The sequence below is a fragment of the Bidens hawaiensis genome, unplaced genomic scaffold (assembly GCF_021521415.1).
Source record: "Bidens hawaiensis isolate Kalapana, Puna unplaced genomic scaffold, B.hawaiensis_p1.1 tig00033471_1, whole genome shotgun sequence".
Taxonomy (NCBI): domain Eukaryota; kingdom Viridiplantae; phylum Streptophyta; class Magnoliopsida; order Asterales; family Asteraceae; genus Bidens; species Bidens hawaiensis.
The window spans coordinates 206,227-213,888 of NW_027495725.1; the positions used below are offsets into that span (position 1 = coordinate 206,227).

At 35.6% G+C, this 7,662-nt stretch overlaps 1 pseudogene; it reads left to right on the top strand.

The window, feature by feature from the left end:
• Positions 1–271: 271 nt before the first annotated feature.
• LOC143584820 (cysteine-rich repeat secretory protein 38-like) lies at positions 272–6,213 on the top strand (annotated as a pseudogene).
• The last annotated feature ends 1,449 nt before the right edge of the window (positions 6,214–7,662 follow it).

Consider the following 7,662-nt stretch of genomic DNA (forward strand, 5'->3'; position numbering starts at 1 on the left):
TTGTCGCTTTGCTTGTGAAAGCACTTTTAACCTCTATTGGTAGCAGATTCTGAACCATCAAGATCATCTGATCTAGGGCTGTGATTGGTCTTTGATATACATCTGTTTAGCAGCCACCGTTGACATTCGAAACATTTAAGGTTTACCTGAAATCCTTCTTCACGTTCAACAGCTAGATTCGCGGAATATAATATGTTTCGTATTTTTATATAAACTCCAATAATAAGAAGGAAACAAAAAATAAAAATAAAGAAACATAATGGACACCAAGATGAGCTTGAAACAACTTGAAAAAAGCTGCTTGACATGTGTGATGGTGGTGGTGGTGGTGGTGGTGCTGTTATTATCCAGGGCTGAGCCAGTGACATCACAGTCCAGTAATAGAAACAGCACCCTGATAAGATACTATTGTAGTTATTATCTAGTTGCTAACCCAAGCTATTTCTTGAGCAACCTCAACATCACTCTTTCTAGTCTCGGTAAGCAGTTATCGGTAGATGGTGTGCGCTATGCTGTCGCGCGCAGCTTGCTCAATGGTGAGTCCGTGTGGGGCCTTGCTTCATGTCGCGGTTATGTCTCCACCGCGAATGTGTTGCTTGTTTCAACTATGCTGTCGATCAGCTAAAAGTATGTGGGCATGGCAGTGGGGCCCATGCTTTTTACGACGACTGCGATGTCAGGTGATTTAAAATATTTCTTATTTGTTTTTTGTTATAAGTTTAGGAACAGTTTTAGCTAATTTTTCAAGTAGATATTGGCTTTTTTATTCAAGCTGGGATGAGCAATAGAATGGGATCTCACTATTCTTCATGATTTCTTCCAAACTTTGCAACTTTCTTCATTGAAATAACTATTTCCTACTTGTTGCTAGGGTATTAAAAAGATTACTACTGGCCAATTGAGTCATGTTCAACTATTTCCTATGTATCCAACCTAAAAATCATAAAATTACAATCAGTTAATATATGATTTATGATGTCTAGACAAAATCGAAGCCATTAATCAATACCAAAAACAGAATAACACCACCTAGTGAAGAAGCACGAATCCGAATCCTTATCGGGATTCGGGATTAGATCTACACTCCAACCAGATGAGGGTTTAGAAATGTGGTTAATCAAATGAATCGTGAATAAATCGATATCAGAATCCCGCAAAACAAATTGCCGTGAGCTCGTTATGAAAAGGACAAGATGAGGGGTCTTCTCGTAACCATCATCCGGCGTGAGAATCAGTAACTGTTCTTATAGAGAGAAAGTACTGAATGAAAAGTGATTGATGTATTATAGATGTTGTGAATAAATACCTCTTAATAATTATGAGGGTATTTATAGCCAGGGGTGGAAGAGAATGATTGGTCAAGTTGTCGTTGTCCAAGAGATGCTTTCCGTTCACTTGGAGAGAGAGGTGGCCAATTTTAATAGGAAGTAATAGTTGGCCATATGCCAGGCCGTTAGGGAATGTCCAGCTGGCTCTTACTTATTGGTTACATTTTCACATGCTCTTTGTTGAGAGGGTAAACGTCGCTATCAAGGAATCTTTTGTTTATCATCTGTTTTGCCTTACAAATGTGAAGTCATTCTTTCTTTCGTCTGCCGGTGTCCTCCCCAGGCTTCTAGAAGAATTATCTGTACTTATTCGTTCTTACGCCTGCGGGTGTCCTCTGCATGCTTCTAGAAGGTTTTCTTTATTTCTTGGCGGGTGCCTTTCGCGGATATTATTCTTTAGCAGGAGTGATCCGCGGAAGCGCCTAATGGGCTGAGAGCTTCTGGGACTATCTCCTTATTTTATGACCCTACCTCTATAAATAGAATTATTGAATAATTAAACGGTTGTTTACGTTAGAAACGCTAACAAATCATCACCAAAAATTGTATAACATAACACCCATAAACGGTTGTGGTGAAACATAAAACCGCTAAGACTATGCACTATGGGCGCGGTGGATGGGATGATGAGGGCGCGGTGGGCGCGGAACACCGCCGTGGGGCGCCGTCGGTGGGGGCGTGGAAGGGGTTCCGGTGGTCGTGAAGATGGGTGCGGAAAGGGGGCTCTCTCTCTCCTCTCTCTCTCTCTCTCACACACACACACACACATATATATATATTGGGGCGCCCAAGGGGCATTAACCATAGCGGGACGGGCTTCGATGCCCCGTTTTTTACGAGGCGATGACGTAGCATTGACGTAACACCGTGGAGGGGCTTCGATGCCCCTCACCATAGCATACAGCCTAATAGTCCAATAAGATCAAAAGACATCCCAAGTTTTAACTCATCGGAGAAATTAATGATAATGTTTGAAATCATGTCCAACAACACAAACACGAAATTTGATCTCAAACAAGATCGATCTTTTGTCTATTAAAGTTAATTTCTGACACCCTTACAAGGATCCCTAAACATAAAATTTAGGGAAATTGTCATATCGTCCTTCTAGAGGAGAGATGCTCGCCAGATGAAACCCCGCTATCTTCTACCGACACATTCATCTTGGTTTTCAATTAAATTTATGATGAAACATAAAAAAAGAGTGTTTAAATTTTAAACAACTATCAAATATTAAATATTTTCAAATAAAAATAGAGTTTATTATAGTTTTTTTTACTTTAGCTTTACATCTACTCTCACTTAAACTACAAAAATTTGAGAAATCATAATTTACGTTTGTACTAAGAGCATTTACAATGGGTTCTCCATATTATGTGAGTGCATTCTTTATTTTTTGGGTATGATTGAAGTGGTTGTGAGTGAAGAAGAAAAAAAAATGTTACTGTTCATGGTTAAATTTGAAGAAACATTGTTCATCATTCATAATTTTTTAATATTTTTTTTTAAAATGGTTGTGAGTGAAAAAAAGAAAAATGTTATGATAAAGGTATCAAAAATGTTTAATTAAAAAGAGAAAGAAAATAGTGATTTTTAATGTAATTTTAAATATGAAGATGGAGAACCGATTGAGAATGTTCTTTTAACATACCATTTAACAGAAAATACAAATGCTCGTTAGACCATAGCACGAAAATTGTGATAATATACTAACATGAAAAATAATTTCTGTTAATTTCATCGTTTAGGAATGATCCGTATATGTAAATATAAATCTAAAATACGGGAACATGTTTTAAAATAAAAGGCGAATGAAGTTTAAGGTAAAAAATACAGAACGGACTCCTTTTTCCAATTTTGAAATCGTATCTCAATCATCGACTAATCAAGAAATCAAACTTAAAAAAAAAAGTAAAAAACCATGGGTTTAAATACATCCATTTTGAAAAATAAAAATTAAACAAAACAAATAAATCTTACTGCTTCAATTTTGTCCGGTGACTACCAGCTTATGTCAATGCCACGGCGGCACGGAGACAAAATTCACATCCCTCAAGTTGTGGTTAGGAGAAACCGAATTAACTGAAAAAAATCGTATCGAAAAAACCGAATCATTAACCGACGGTTATATTTTTGTTTTTTTTGAAAAACTGAAATTTCGGTTTTGATTCGGTTATCCATTTTTAAAAAACTGAACCGAACCGATTGATAATGATAAAGATTATCAAGATGATGAGGAATGGACTAAACTTTTAAGATAAATAAATAAGATGATGAATGAAGATCGGGATTAAACTTTTAATGTTTTTTACTCTATTTAGCAGCTTTGTATTCGTATAGTTCCACGTAACACACGCTTATTTTTGTTTTTTGAATTCAATATATATGTGGATTGTGGTACTCTAACACGTTTTTATATAAGCTTAAAATATGCATTTTCATTATTTAATTCTTTTTTTGCAATGTCAAAACATAATTGAAAAAAAACCAAAAATAACTGAACAGAAACCGAAATTAACCGAGAAACCAAAAAACCGGAAAACCGAAAAGTAAACGGTTTGCATATTCAAATAACTGTTTACTTCGGTTTCGGTTTGGGTTTCGTCTAGTAACCGAACCGTACCGCGCTCAGCCCTACCCTCAAGTATTTCATCCCGGGTCTCCAAAACATTCTACTAGAATAATTAAAGTTAATTAGAGTTGTTAATATTTGGTGCAGGTATGAGAAGAATAACTTTTATTCTGACGCTAATATCGGGGGTGGTGTGGTAATTTGTGACAACACAACATCACCTCAGCCCACAAACTTTAAGAAAACAGTAGAAGGTTTGATGTCAGATCTTCGAACTGCTGCACCAAGAATGTCGAATTTTTATGCCACTTCAACAAGACGGGTAACTAATGGTAACCATACCGTGTATGCCATTGCACAATGTTATCTAAACTTAAGCCAGAGAATTTGTCAAGATTGCTTAAACTCCAGATATAGTACTTTAGACGCGTGTCTTCCTGGCACAAATGGAAGGGCTATTGACAATGGTTGTTTTATGAGGTATTCTAGTACCCCGTTTTTCGGACTAAACCAGACTACTGATATCACACTCTTTCTTGCTAATGGTGAGGCCTCTACTCAAACGACTGTTTCCAAGTTATTTTGGATTTTTTACCACTGTTGATATTTGATTAAGTATAACAACACAAACAATAAGGTAGTGTTTGATATGTAGAATGATGTGTGTGGGGGGGGGGGGGGGGATATGAAATGAGTCATTTTGAGGGAATGCAAAAATGAATGTTTGGTTGGTCAATGGAATCACCCATTACACAATGAATCTCATTCTATCAAAACCAATCCTTCCTACCCCCCACCACACACACACACCAACCTTTTTTTTCATTCCTTTCCTTTTTCACCCAACGCTCTCGTCAAAACTCCTTACAACCACCACCACCTGATGACCTGGCTACCACCTAAACACCACCCACGCCACCTGACCACCACCGCTTGATCACCGCCGCCACCACCACCATAGTCACTGCTTGACCACCAACACCGTTGCCATGACAATTTTTTTTTCTTTAGATAATTTATTTTAAAATTTGATAGAAAAGTATTTTTATCATTTTTATTTCATGCATGTGCTTTTTTTTGTTACAAAATAATATAAAGTAATAATTTATTTCATTCTTATAAGTTAACAAACCAAGACAACGGAATGATATTTGATCCATTTCATTCATTTGTCATTTTCATTCATTCTTCCATTCTATTTCTCCTTCATTCTGTTACCACCAACCAAACATACCCTAACAGAGATAGATTTAAAAACATAATAATAATATACTATACGTAAAACTATAGATAAGTTTCACTTTAAATTTGGTATTTATTGATTTGTCAAACTCCCACTCTCCCAGAATAACAAACGTGTAAATCACGTCAGTAAGTGTTTGCGCATTTTAGACTAATAATTGAAAGGATTTGAAATCACTCAAATTGAGGGAGGGGGGGGGGGGGGAATTAAATAACGAAGTTGCAACAACAATTGATTGAATTCGGGTCGAATAGTTACACCAATCTTGTTAGCAGGTAATTCAAAGTATGGAGTTGATGTTGTTAACCTTGGAGTCAATTGGGTATAAGAATCTAGAATCAAGACATAGGAACTACTAAGAGTTCGCTAGTATTTTCTGTTTCTTTTATTTTCTTTTGCTGTTTCGTAACGGGCTACTTAAATAGAGTTCGTATGCATTGACTATCATCGAATTAGCTAGATGTAACCCTTTTATGTGATCAGTCTCTAATAACTACAACAAAACTGTCTTGGGACTTGGGCCATGTAACTCAATCAGTAGTTCATGTTATGCTTGTTTTACGTTGGGTCTCTTTCGATCTGTATTATTTATTCTTACCTGTAGAACTTTGTGATTAGCCATTCACTTTAAATCATGTTTTCTATATCACAATTACTCTAGTTTCGTATCAACCGTTTAATATTCGACTGCATTGTATATCTTGCAGGAGATTCAAATAAGAAACGATACATAATTTGGGGGGTTGTTGGAGGTGTATGCTTTCTGTTGTTGGTATATGCATTTATTATATGGAGACTTCGATCCAAAATCACTAGTAGTAGCCATGGTACTTAGTACTTACATTTGTGAACTTACCCGAATCTAACATATTATTGGCTCTCTAAAATGTACTTGCAACCTCCTAGCTACCTTGTTTATGTTATATTTCCGTTCCTTAGATAAATCAACTGGATCAACTGACTTGCTTCAAAGTCCAATGAAGTACAACTATGCTGATCTAAAAATAGCCACAGATAATTTCAGCAATGAGCGCAAACTTGAAGGAGGGGTGCTCGGTGAAGTATACAAGGTACTACTTATGTAATTAACTTTCAAACACTACATCATTACTTATAAATATTCTCCTTTAGTTTAAGCATTTAAGTATAAGAGAATCTCGAGGGCTAAACTAAAAGAAACGTTCATATTGAGTAGTTCGATTAACCTAGAATTTAGTCGCCACAGGGTCCAAAATAAGATAACCCATATTAGAATCACATGGTTTCAAAGGACCTCTGAACCTTCCTTGGTTCCAACGACGATATTGACTAGCTACCTGACTCAAAAGCCACTTATGCTTATTAGATAACCTGACTATGTAAATAAACTAACCAACTAAATCTATGAAAACTCAAAATCATAATAACTAGCATTGTTACCGCGCGTTTGCGGCGGTGTATATTGTGTTTGGTTACAAATATCATATATATTTGTTTCAATTTAGCTTTTACATTCAAATTTAGATTATAGTAGTTGGCAATAATAATATTTGTGTTACATATACAATAGTCAATTGTGAAATTTCTTACAAACAGTTTGTGCTAGCTGATTTACTTCCTGCCATTCTAAAAGAAAGTTAGCTCGAGTCGAGTATTTAAATATTAGCAATATGCATTATTGCAAATTTGCAATAATATGATTACCTCACATGCATGTATGTTACTTTCCCTATGTAACAGCAACAAACCTTGACGTCAAAGATTTCAAATCTGGAATCGTAATCAGATTCGTCGACCTGTTAGTAATCAGATTAATTGACCCACTGCAGTGCAATGGATTCCCAGTTTTCCCTTAAAGTTACAATTTTTTTTACTTAGGTTGTATCAAGACAAATAAAATTGTCTTAGGCCTGAGCTATTTTTGAACTTTCAATTTAAAATCCAATTACATAGTGCTCCGAGTCCAATAGCAATATCTGAAACCCATTTTATATATTATTATTTTCCTTTATGTCCAGTGAACTCAAATTATTAACACAAAGAGTTTGTGACTAAAATAAAGTTAGAGAAAAAAGGAAGAATATGTGAGTAAAATCACAACCCAAATCGACCCGTATCTCAATTACTTACAAACTCTTTTGAAAATTTACCAAAACGTGGTTTGAACTTAAACCTATAATATAACAAAATGTATATTCACAACTGCTAAAACCCATGGGAAGTATTTGCAAATAAATGTTTAAGCGTTCTCAATAATAATTATGGTATACAGATTATGAATAAATTGGTACCCAAAATAGATTTTTTTTAACTCTGTATATTACCGTGCACACATAGATGCGTTCCATTTCGCAGTCCCCTTCTCCGTTTCAGTCATCTTCATCAAACTCCTGGTTCTACGAGTTAATTTAAAATCAACAATCACGGGAAATGCATGAAAAAAAACTTGTTGAAAAAAGAGATTGGTTAGTTATGTTGATTCAGATTACTATCTTCGTAGTTTTGAAAACCTCTTGAAGCATGTTGGTGTTGCTATGGAG